We start from the raw sequence: 13057 nt of genomic DNA on the forward strand, positions 1-13057 counted from the left end.
TCTTTATCATACACATTTGTGAACACTTTTAGTGGTGACAACTAGTGGGATTTTGAAAATGACACCTCCAAAATTTGGTTTAGAATTGGAACATGTATTTCTCAGTTCTCTCCGATTATTCACAACAAATAACATAAACACACCATTATGCAGAAACCCTGGATAGGAACAGATGCAACTTTGTGAGTACAAGGGCTTGAATGAAGGGTCACAGCCACAAGGATGACGGCGCCTCATAACGTTACATTGAGGTTGCAAGTCCAGAACATCATCCCCCGGAACATTTACTAGCAAATCATCTCAAACTTTCTCCCGCCATGGTCCTCATAACTCACGGGACACCAAGTCGGTTCTGCACACAAGACCTGCCTTGTCGTACTTGACGAAATATAGGGTTTTAAATTGCTTCTGAGGGCAGCACAGTCGACTTGATTCACAGCTCCGGTGCGGTGCCCCATTTTGATAATATCATTCTCACATTTTACACTGAATGAAATGCATTTGAATGAGACTCGCAGATGCCGTAAAACACCGCGTTCCTTTCATTTCCGATAATAAACGTCAGACAATGACTATCGGCTGCCGTCCGTCAGCGCGGGGCCCACATGAAAGAAAAGCATTTGACGTGGATCTGAAAGAAGGAAAATGATAATAAATCACACCTGTGTGTGACGGCCTTCCTCTCGCGGAGGATGTAAGGTTTTGCAGTGGCCCGTATCTGCCACTATAAAGATTCCTGCCTCCCGACCCGGAAAGACAAGTCTGTAATAAGAAACATCAAATCATGTGATTGATCGCCCCCTACACTCATGAGGGGAGAGAACGCAACAGGCTGGATGGGCCGGAGCTTGCCAACACACAGGATGGTATGTGGGTGTGTGTGAGAACAAGACGAGAGCAAAGGAAACTTGTTTGAGACCGAGGGCACATTTTCTCTTTCCAGGACGGATGACAGATGGAAAGAGCAGCTTTGTGCGAAAAAAAAAAAAAAAGTGGAAGGTGAAATGAAGGAACCTGACGTGAAGTGGAAGGGAAGGTCAAGCGAGCCAAATTGAGAAGGATCAGCGCTGGAGACCCCATTAACCTGCAGCGAGGTGTAAATCACGCAGAGCTGCTGTCAGTCTGCGTCTCGCCGTCGCTGCCGACGGACCCGGTTTGTACCTCCGACCCGCCGATTACGGAGGTGTTTCTCAACAGCTCCGACTCACGGCAGTTAAAATCAGAGAGAGGCTGACACTGGCATGATGGATGCCTCGCGAACACAAAAGAGCCGAGCAGAGGAGGAGCCCGGGTTGTGCAATTTCTCATCCGACACTTTGCATACCAATATGTCATGTTTAGGTCTGAACTGCTGCGTTTCCCAAAGCAGTTTGAGAGAGACGCCTGTCTGCAGGTTGAGCTGCGTGGGTGTCACCATGACGGGGCGTTTTTTTTTTTTAAGTTGTGCAAACATCATGGCTAAAATGGCAGTTCCAAAAAGCTGTCGGGTGTCATGATCCCCCTTCAATCCGATTAGTCCTGAGTATAAACTGCGAGCTGCGGGCGATGAGGGCCCAGAAGACATAGACAAATTCTCAGAGTCTTGGTCACACCTGCAGACTCTCAAACGTCACAGTCGACTGATCGGAAGTCCGATGGCCGATAAGGAGACTGAAGAGGGCTCACGGTGGAGAGAGTGAAATTGTTAAAGGGAAAGAAAACGTTGGGCTGCTCTGTATTTCCCAGTGGGTGGGGGTGGAGGAGGGTTTTTTTTTTTTTTTTTCGCTCGACTGGGGCGGGTGACAGAATGATGATGGGGGCGGATCAGAGCCCTAAGCTGTTTTTTTAAGGTGGGAAGGGTTGATTGATTAACGGTTTAAAGCCCCGTGGGGAAAGTACGTTGAACTTCCTGTACTGTACTCACGTGTAGCCTCTGCCTCAATATTTCCTCTGTCTAAGAAGCTCTTTCATAAAGATATATTTCTGAATTGCTCTCATAATTCCAGGGTTGTAATACATTATCATACACTGTTATTATGAGATTTTTGGATGACGTTGATGACTAGGTATGCAAGTGTAGGGTGGGACGCCGGTTCAAACAGTCCCACTATATATGATAATGAATGGTTCCATATTAGGTCCAGCTCAGCGGCTTCTTCTCCTTTGGGCAGATCATTTCCTGTCTTGATCATCCTTCACAGTCACACCGGCATTCTCACCCAACACTGTCCCTCTGGTTTACTCACTCTTCAGACAGTTCCAAGACCTCCCTTAGCTACAAACAGGTCCATTTCTAATTCCGTTACTCGACGTTTTCTGGACATATTAATGTCAACCCATCGCTATAGTAGCCGTGTATCCGCCACTAGCTATCACGCTAGCAGGCCTTGATAACAGCATGGCTATCACAGAGCTAGCTTCTGAACGGATCATGGATGGTGGTTCAGATCTGAAAAAGAACTGTCTGCATTACGGATTGCGATTCAAATGAGTTTAACCGCGTGTTTACGGAGACTATGACGGCATCATTGATCTCGTGTCGGACATGCGGAACAAGTCGTTGTCTGAGACAGTCAACATGTGAAGTGATGATTCAGTACTTGACTTGGAGTCGAGCCACTGACTCAAGGCTAGAAGCATTAGCATGTCTTGAGATAATAACATCCGAAGTGGATTATTTGAGGTCGATAAAAGTCAGGGGCACACATCAAAGCTGGAGGAGCAGCGTCGGACGGGACTAGTCGAGCGAATTCATTTTGGTGTCGGTCCTTTAAAGGCCGACGATGAACTTGACTGGAGACTATATGCAAAGACGTGTTTAACAAAAGTTCAAAGGCAGAGTTCTGCAGTGCAAAATCAAAGTGAAAGTACTTTTCCACGGTTTTTAACAAGCACTTCTAAAGCACACACTCTGGTCCTCTGGGCTTTGGTCATAAATTGCAATGAGTACATGGACTACATTAGATTATGAGATGAAATAAATGCTCTTTTTAACATCCACATGGGAATTTGAGGATGAATGCTGTAGGTGAAGAATGTCCAATCCACAATGTCGTTGTTTATCGCCCATAATGTCTGTTGACAAAGATTCAGTCATCTCAGTACTATTTGTTATTAGTGGACACTTTCAAATTGGTTAAACTAGAAACAAAAGAGTGATACAAGGTTGATCCGTTGTTATAGGAGTTGCTCATAACCCAAATAATCCAATAATAAAGTACTGTGAGGTAAGACAGTATATCAAATCCCATAATCCAGAGTTGAAGATCTAACAACAGCCGACATTGTTTGTCATGACATGTGTTGTCGTCGAGACCGCCTAACTCGAGACCAAATCTACGACCAAGACTACGAGGTCAACGAACCAAGTCAAGACCAAGACCAATGAGGAGGGCAAGACCAGGACTGGGACCAAACTGAATACACAACAAACTAGTTTGGTCCAATGAAGGCATTTCAGCTCTTAGCTCAGCTCTTCAGCTCTAGACTTATGTTTCTCCATTGTGTATTCAGCTAGATCTTGGTCTGTGGCACTCAAAGTCGTGGCCTTGGTCTCGAGTTAGATGGTCTCCCAGTCCCCCAGGTGTCAGAAGACAAGGATGAGGTGCTGGAAATGGGTCACTCGGGCACGATTGAGGGGGGTTTCTGTGAAGATGTAGCTTCTCAAGTGAGCTTCTCAAACATGCTCCCATACATCTCTTGAGGTAAACACATTCCTTGGCTGCATTTCCACCTCCGATTTGAACAATAAGCATCTGCCATCTCCTCAAAAATGTCTTGGAGACGACCGTTTCCAGCAGTAAACAACACAATCATAATGTTGTCTTATTAAATCGGGTAATTACCCTCCATGTAAACAAGCATTTTCTCTGTGGAAAAGTGGATAGATATTTATAATCGCCTGCCTGTTTTTCCACTTGCTGCAATGAAGCGGGAAAATATTGCATTGTAAAAATGTTTTCTTAGGTGAAAGACCTAAAGGAACAATAGAGCGCTTGTGGCCGGTCGAGGTGGAGACGCAGCGAGCGGTTTGAGCAGAAGTTGTTGTGCAAGTAAAGCAGGAACTGTTTGAAAAGATATGAGATGGAGCTGGCAGAACATTCTCGGAGCTTGGCTGCGAAGCGTCTCACCGACTGCCAGACCCTCTTCTTCCGGCGAGGTCCGGTGTTGTAATTGAACAGAATGCGAGGCAACACACACACACACGTTGCCTGAGGGGCTGTTAACAGGCTGCGTGCTGAGATGCAGCCTGAGGAATATTGTCACGGTGTGAAATTGGTTCCATTAGTTTGCAATCGGCAGATTATGGCAACAGTTGGGCCCGCATTCGTGACAGCGCTGTTTTTGTAATTCAACATGCCCGACCAACACTTGAGGCTGTGAAATAACGTTAGGACTAACCAACTGATACCTTTACTCCGGGCTGTTGAATCTGAAACGCGATGTAGACAAATTGGTTTTTCACTTGTATATTTCAAACTGGATACACAATCATACCCATGAATTCTACCAACTATTATGACCACCATTTATTTTATCATTTTAATTGAATAACGTTTTAGCATTTGAAATTTTGTTGATAGTAATAAGATATATGGCTTGAGCGGAGAATAGGATCCAGATGGTAATTCAGTGTGAGGGAATACCAAGGTCATTTGCGTGTGTCTCCGGCAAAACATATTCTCATCCCTGAGGTGTTGAGTAGCGACTTTTTTAAGTAGGCTTTTGCCATCATTGTTGATGCATTGGTGCTTCAATGGAGTCCCGTGTGACGTTCAGATAGATAAGTTGGGGTTCGGACTTGCAGCACACCTGGACAAAGTGCGGTTTGGGAGCCAAATACGGACCCTTTGACTGTATTTATGCGGCCCTCCTGGACTCAAAGTAAAACTATGAAACTGTCAGAATTTTTCTGAGAATCTTATTTTGCGCATTTTATTTGTCACTTATAAGCACAACTGAAATGTAACTCCCTTGTTTTATTTTTCAAAATAATCTTTTATGTTGAATATATCTTGTCCTCAGACAATTTTGAAAGAGATATCATGAATCTTTAAATGGAATGTGTTTTATATTAAATAAGACACAACCAACCAACATGTTTGTTCACTTCAATATTTTAATCCATTTAGTTATTCATCTTTTTGTCGCCTGCTTTCTTTAGGCTCGATGGCCCCTCACAACAGTCACAGAATATAACATTGCCCCTGAGGAAATTACTCACCCCTGCTCTAGATGTCGCTCTAAATGTGGCACCATTTATGCTGCTGACTAGGCTCTGTGAGGTGCTATATATATATATATATAGAAGAGTAACACCATAAATGGCTTCATTATCTTGAGTAGGTTTTACTTTGAGTCTCCTTCCACCAGTCAGGTTCCAACAATACTCTGCGATCTGCGTCTGTCAAGTCCCACCACATGTTCCTGCTCATCTTGCAGCACATCTTGGGTATTGTGTACACTAAAAGATGGAGTCGACAGAGCAACCTTTTTTGTCAGATTTTTTTCCTGCCGAGTTCAGATCCTTAAAGCAGAAAGACTCAGTTTTACAGTTCGTATCTCCTTGTTCTTCCACTGCCTGCCAAGACAGCCAGCAACTCGGATAGTCTGGTAAATCAGCGCTATTATTTCAACTTGTTTTGTCTGCTCGTGGAGACGTGAAGCCTTGCAGTCACAACAGAAGCACACTGAGCTCCCTCATCTTCCTGAACCAAGCATTTGTGACAAAGTGACCTTTACCATCGACACTTTGAATAAGCATCATATTGTGGCCCGTGGCTGTCAGCTCGGACTTGATGCTCTCAATGTGCTTGTCGACAACATATCCCCATAAAATTAAGTGGATCTACTGCGGTGTGTAAACACAGCGATGCGCTGGTCAATCACTAGTGACACCGGGTGCCCCTGCACCACAGAATGCTCCGACACAGCGTTTTTCATTTTCCATGCATCACACAGAGAAAGAGCAGTAGCTGACGAGTGCACACACGCACACACACACACACACACACGCACTGTGGTACTTAGGCACTGGAAATCTGCTGACATGTCTGCTTTTGACCAGGCGGCGCTCAGTCTGTTGTTCCTCTGTGACATCACTGGCAACGATGCTGCTCGCCAAGGGTGACCAGAGGACGGAGCGAGGGCCGCACTTCCGAACGAAACTTCGAGCATCCTCTCTTTGCATATTCAAAACTAATGAAACATAAAAATAAATAAGTGAGAAGCCATTTGAAGGCGCTGCGTTTCTTTTTTTTTTCTGCTGACACGGCCTCGAACCAGAAGTCAGACATCAGCTTTTTCATGCCGTTGAGTTGTTTGGGTTTGAGGAGGGGAAAGTGGGTCAGCCTAAAAGACCTTGGGGATGCAGAGGCTTGATGGATGGGTACGGGCATGTGTTTCCGCACTGAGTGAGGGGGATAGCGGGGATGCAGACTTGGGGAGACTCAAGAGGATGAAGCTGCTTTAATGCCTGAAGACAATCTCTTGGACCAGAAGTAACGTTTGTTGTTCTGTCTGTCGAGTGAGCGGGAAGACGCCGGCGATCCTTTTCTGTTTTTGCTGGGTAATGATACATGATACATTCAGATTTATAACCCATGAAATGTCTCCGAATAAATCCATCCATCAGACCCCAAAAATCTCATTCTCATGCTCTCTGAAAGGCCTTGTAGTACCAGCTGGCTCAGTCAGATTCGTGGTGCTTCAACTGGGGTCAGGACCTTTTTATTCACCTGGAAAGATGGTCATAATTTTAATGCCAATCACTGCTCCGTGGCAACATTCATCTGAAAAACACACCGCAGGCAGATGAACAAAATGCGCAACTGGCCCGCTCCTCTTGTGTGATACCGCCGGTGACCCTGAACAGATGCGAGTCGCAGTCATACTCTGAGAAAACAAAACGGGAAGTGGGGTTGAGAGCTGCAGACGGGATGAATTAGTGATGAGAGGAGATGAGCGAGGGCAGACCGCGCACCGAGCATCGCCCTGGTCCACCCCCTGCTGTGATAATGCCTCGTCTTGCCCCGGCCCTCCGCCGCCACACCTTACCTCGCCCTCCTCCACTTTCTTCCTCAAACTTTACTTTCTGCCACAGACAGCAGGAGCGAGAGACATGAAGCGGGCGTGTGAGAGAAGGAGCGCCGCTTGTATAAAGCCATCAGTGTCCCTGTTAAGTCCTGCCATCCCCTCCGCCGTCTGTCCACCGCACCCTCTGTCTAGTTATCCGAATGTTAATTCAGCCGGCCATTGTTTCCTCGCTCCTCATCCTGAGAGAGAAACTTTGAGTGTGATTTGGCTGCTTTCACACGAGGACAGTGGGAGAAATGAAAAGACATTTAGGGGGTGAATAACGCCACCCCTTGCTTCATACACGCCAATCGGTGGGAGGTTATGAAGGCGCCCATGCCAGTGATGGAGAGATGCTGCAGGAATTATAAAAAAAAAAGAGGGGCCTCTTTGGATCCTGCTGATTGAGATGTACCCCACACAGGCAGGGCCCACGTCGGGGTGGATCCACAGCCCCCTTTAGCCTCCGGGGCATGCCAGCCTGAGTCAAGAGCCTGCTGGGAAGCAGCATGTGGGGGGATGAACTTGACGTGCCGCTGGACAGAGTGTAAAGGATCCTGGAGGTGGGGAGGCCGGTGCAGACTGGAGATGGGCTCCTGCCCGGTGCCAGCGTTTCCCCGGTTACAGGCAGAAGGAAATGGCATGACATTCTCTCACTGTCTTGGACATTTTTTGTTTGCTTTTTTTTTTTTTTTTTTTTGTCGGGGTTGTTTTGTGTGCTGCCTGGTTGTGTGTCGCTACACCACTGTGGGGATGCGCCGATCCCCGCTGCTCTGGTGTCTTTGCTGCTGCCCTTTGATGGTCCACAAAAACACACACATCTTGGGACACCAGTCACGCAGGCGTCTTGGCCATTCACACACACAATCACCTGCGCCACCATCCCAGCCTCATATTTGAACCTCACATACCCTGCTACAATTGTAGCGCTCATTAATTCAACACATATTCATTCTCACTGAAGAAAGAGCCTGGTTCGTGTGTGAGACATTTGCAAGGAAGAAACAGATTAGTTATCTGGGTGATGTTTCCAAAGTGACTGCAGAAAATAGTCCAACATACATTGTTCATGATGTCATTGTGCCTCATCTTGTTTCAGCTGGTCACAAACTGAATTATTTTACTGTAAGGGAGTGAGTCATCTCTCTGAAATGACTATCTCAGTCGGTGAGGAGTCAAGACCCGGAGGTGGAATTACTGGCATATCACTTTTTTTTTTTAACTGACAAAGCTGTAGTTTCCAAAGAGAACATAGAATAAACCAGCTTAAACTTTGCACCAAGTTTATTTTTACAATATATTAACCCTTTGGGTGCCAAAACAGAGAGAAAATTCATATGGTAAGAGATTTATAAGAGTGATATTCATGCTCTGATGGAAATTGTACAGCGAAACAGGAAGTGGCGGCAGTGGTTGGTAGCGCTGCTTCTGCTGCCATCACAGCTCCACAAGAAGCACATGGTCAGCACGACGGATGGAGAGTGAATGTAAAAAGAAAAAGCGGAAATAGCAGCAGATCGGTCAAAGATATGGGAGAAAATAAAGTGTAAATAGCAGCAAATTACAATTCGCAACCATCATCATCATTGTTGCTTGAGAGATGAGGAGGAATGTCACTAGTGAATCAGATAAACATCTGTAGAAGTTGTCTAACTGACTATAGCTAGTGCCTGGTGATGTCATAAGATATACATTACCCGAATTTGGAGTTTTCCTTTACAGTATGCCTTCATCTCTAACTGTTTTTAAGTGACAACCTTTAGAAATAATGATATTAAAGTGGGATATTTCATTCAAAAAAGCTCTGTTAGCAAACCTAGTTGAAGTTTTTTTTTTTTTTTTTACTGAAGTGCTCTTCATTTCGGGAGTCCTGAGATCGTCACTAGTCAATTCAAATATACTTCGGTTCCCCATCTGAGCATTTTACCCTCCCACAAAAAACCAGGCGTCATAATCCTGAATGTAGTGGAAGAAATTCTGTTCCACACCTCAACTCAAACCTTATCACCCGCCATGATTCTGAAACGTCTCGTCTTGCGTTGAAACACAAAGGAAAATTAGACAAAAAATTGAATAAGACCACAAAAGTGATAAAGGAAAATTTGACAAAAAAAATGGTGCCCCACGCCTAGAGGCAACAAAATAAGGAATCACTGCTGTATAAAATGAGCTAAGATGCTAATGCTAAGTCTGGAGTAACTCCAAGCACAGGACAAAACCTTCGTAACTATGAGCTCTTGATGTGTTTCTTTGAAGGCATCACGGGTCCGACTGGGCCGCTCTTACGATGCCCCATCACAACAGTTTGGGGAATTACCGCCGAGTCGGCGCATTGATTGTAGGAGCGGCGAGGTGCAGCGTGTGAGTGATTACGGCGGTCTGGTTTGCGTTAAGGTTCTGTCGGGGGGGATATAAGGCGGTTACTGTACTGGGAGCCACCGAGGTGTTCTGGTACCCATTTGGATGAATCAGCACTGATGAGTGAACTGTCCAGAGAGACGGGGCTCACCCAGATGAGTACTGCGTTTCTCTGATCAAACGAGCCTCCAGCCGAGACCCCTGTCATGCTCGCCCTCACTCTATTATCTTTAGTTTCCTCCCCCTGGTATTTCCTTTCCGTCCACCTTTCTCGCCCCCGTCCCTTTTCCTTCCATCCCATTGAATTGCCCTCTGCCACTTGCAATCAGCGTCCTTCAGATACATGTGATTTCAGGCGTCACGGCGGAGCGATAAAGAGAAGGCAGGACCAGAGCACAGGAGGTCTGATCTGCGAGGAAGCCCTCTTGCTCCTTCGCCGATGTTAATGCATGCAAAATGCCTCAAGTGGAACTTCTGAGGAGGCGGCGCTGCTGCGAGGTGGAAATGTTATACCTGATCTGGAGCGACCAAAGGAGGCCGCAGCATCGCCCTCGCACAGATAACTGGTCATAATGAAGCTGTCAGAGGGCTGGCTTTTCACGGCACACACTATAGGTCCGGGCTTTTAACCGAGGGACTCGACGTCTGTATTATGGGCTTTTACTGGCCTTGGGGGAGCTTTTTTTCATGGCGGGAGACAAAAGAAAGAGCACTTGACCTCATACAGACGTCCATATTGTCGAGCAGGTTCTCGCTTTGATCATCATTTCGCTCCAAACTATAAAGATGCCGACAAATGAATTGGATGAAGTGAAGCTCCCAGAACAGAAGTGATTTATAGTTTTGCTGATTTTATTGATTTGAAAATGATGTTAGTTTGTCACTGGTTTCGTGAGACATTTTTTGAGTGATAAAATAAAACAATGAGACACATCTGGGGGTTGTTGAATGACCCACGTTTTAAACTCAGCCCAAGAAACTTACTGACAAAATGTATCTTCATTGAACACCTTAGAACGGAAAATAAGACACGAAACAGTGTGTGCTATCAGTCTGTTTAAATGCATGGAGGCTTATTTTGGCATCAATTCTTCTCAACATTGACAAACTAGAAAGATCCATGTTTGCGATTTCAGCTTTCTCAGGAACAGCTCAGTAAACAGTGAAGCATAGACACTTTTTTGTGGGTCATGACTTGAACATGCATTGAAGTTTTTAATGCCAGTAAAAAAAGCAGAATTATGAGGCATCAATGCAGGCTGGATATGGACTTGAGTTGGAGGCATACTGATAAAAGTGGCATGAGTCTTCAACACTTATGAGACTTTACAGTAGTGTGGGGATGTAGCTCAGTGGTAGAGCGCGTGCTTCGCATGTATGAGGTCCTGGGTTCAATCCCCAGCATCTCCATCTTATGCTGCTCAGGTCTCTCTCAAATGATCGGGTCACTCTTCAGAGGCTCGTGAGTCCTTTCCACTCTAAAATAAACATATAATAATCGGCTTTTAAATTATCCAAATATAATTTAACTGTTGTACACTGTTAGTGGTGAGTTTTAAGTTACAATTCTGAATTCATTTCTAGATTTGGGTCACAACAAAATAATATGTAGCAACTCAATAGAACTTTGAGTATTTTAACTCCAGATCTGCTTTCATTTCATTCAGTAGTGTCACGAAAATAGAATTGCACACGTCGCTTTCAGCCTAAAACACTATCAAACCTAAGCATTTTTACCATTGTTATTAATGGGAACAAGCAGTATGAGCCTTACATTCTGGATCCTCAGATTAAACGGAAAAAAAACAAAAAAACCGAGGTGATAGATCAGTGGATGAACTGTCTCTAGAAATATGAATAATGGAAGAGTGAAATAATGATAATCATCGTTGAGTGGAACATGACAGAACCGGTTATGAATCACTTATTCTTTTAATCCATTCAGCATCTGCCATGAACCAAATTCTTGCTCCAAGTTCATGATGAATCTGCAGGTTTAATGAAGAGCGCAGACATGAATGGAGGACAGAATAAGAAATGGGCCAGTGAAAGAGAAAAAAAATGAATGAAAAGACAGCAAAAGAAAGCAGAAGAAAGAGAAGGAGGAGATGGTCTTAATCCGTCCTTGGTGGCCCGACTTCCCTTCAGCACAACAGGTCTCATAATTACCCCCTCTCCTCTGGCGGAGCGCACTCACCGCTCCAGCAGCGGGACCCATCATAACACTCTTCCTGCTCATCACACTCTCAGACGCAGGGACAGGCGGGTTGGTCCATGTGACGCGCCTCAGAAAACCGGGCTGGAAAGATCATTTTCTGGCAGGAGCTTGGGTGAAAGTAGCAGTTGGAGTCTTTGCTTCTTAGCCTCCACCCGTCTGTCTGTAACCTAATTAACACGGTCCGACTGCCAAAAGTGTGCTGGGCAGAGAAAAGTCTCCTGGAGGGTCTGGAGAGAGCAAGTGTGCTGAGGAACACACAGGGAGGGAAGAGAGGACAAGCCCACAGGTGACCAGCCTTTGAGCTGGTTTCATTGCTGACCTGCTTTGGCTCCTTATTACGGCGTGTGTTTCACAAGAGCGACAGTCTTCCAGTGAAGAAAGATACATTCCTCGTAGAGCCGCCCATAAATCCAGTGACTAAGATTATGACCACTCCTTGTTTTGTCCGAGAGCGACGAGTAAGTCATATGTGTGAACTAAAGAAAGTAAACACAAAGTCTCATACGGCTGGAGATGCTGGGGATCGAACCCAAGACCTCATACATGCAAAGCATGCGCTCTACCACTGAGCTACATCCCCATGTGACATGTGTAGACAGTGGTGAGGCTATTTATAAGAACAGGATTAGCGCATAAACATGAATGTCAATTCCTGAAGAAAAAGAAGTGGAGATGCTGGGGATTGAACCCAGGACCTCATACATGCGAAGCATGCGCTCTACCACTGAGCTACATCCCCTGGTGGGGCCCACTCCTCTCCTTGAGACTTAACAATGCAGTTCTGTTGTCTCAGACGTGCTGCAATGTGACGGTTCAGTCACATGATGTTTTGCTTACACAAGTGTCAAGAGTGTGCAGAGTTTTCCCTATGTTGTAAACAAGCCTTAGGACGTCGATGAAAAACAACAATACACACTATAATCTAAATGGAAGATGGAAACGTGGATATATGTCTAAAGAAAAATATTTCCAGTTTGTCAGTGGAGAGAAGAATTGATGCCAAAATAAGCCTCCATGCATTTAAACAGACTGATAGCACACACTGTTTAGTGTCTTATTTTCAGTGATAAGGTTCAATGAAGATACATTTTGTTGGTAAGTTTCTTGGACTGAGTTTAACATGTGGGCCCCTTGTGGTGAGACAGGGTGTGTGCAAGGTCATTCAACAACCCTCAGATTTGTCTCTTTATTTTATTATATCACTCAAAAAATGTCTTAGGAGAACAATGATAAAGTGACATTATTTTCAAATGAATACATCAGGGAAACTATATATCAGATCTGTTCTGGAAGCTTTACTTCATCGATGCTCACTTCAAAAAACGTGACTCATTTGTGGTCATCTTTATATTCTGGAGGGCTGATGCGGGTACCTGGGACACGGCCATGTTGCAGCGGCAGCCATTGTTGAGCAACAACCGCGAGCCC

At 45.2% G+C, this 13057-nt stretch overlaps 3 non-coding genes across 3 annotated transcripts; 1 reads left to right on the forward strand and 2 right to left on the reverse strand.

Moving 5' to 3' along the window:
• The first annotated feature begins 10749 nt into the window (after positions 1-10749).
• Positions 10750-10821, forward strand: trnaa-cgc (transfer RNA alanine (anticodon CGC)). Its single transcript has one exon. It is a non-coding gene; the product is annotated as a tRNA-Ala (tRNA).
• A 1316-nt stretch (positions 10822-12137) lies between these two features.
• On the reverse strand, positions 12138-12209 carry trnaa-ugc (transfer RNA alanine (anticodon UGC)). Its single transcript has one exon. It is a non-coding gene; the product is annotated as a tRNA-Ala (tRNA).
• An 87-nt stretch (positions 12210-12296) lies between these two features.
• trnaa-cgc (transfer RNA alanine (anticodon CGC)) lies at positions 12297-12368 on the reverse strand. Its single transcript has one exon. It is a non-coding gene; the product is annotated as a tRNA-Ala (tRNA).
• Between the last annotated feature and the right edge of the window lie 689 nt (positions 12369-13057).

The sequence above is a fragment of the Synchiropus splendidus genome, chromosome 12 (assembly GCF_027744825.2).
Source record: "Synchiropus splendidus isolate RoL2022-P1 chromosome 12, RoL_Sspl_1.0, whole genome shotgun sequence".
In the NCBI taxonomy this organism is placed as follows: Eukaryota; Metazoa; Chordata; class Actinopteri; order Syngnathiformes; family Callionymidae; genus Synchiropus; species Synchiropus splendidus.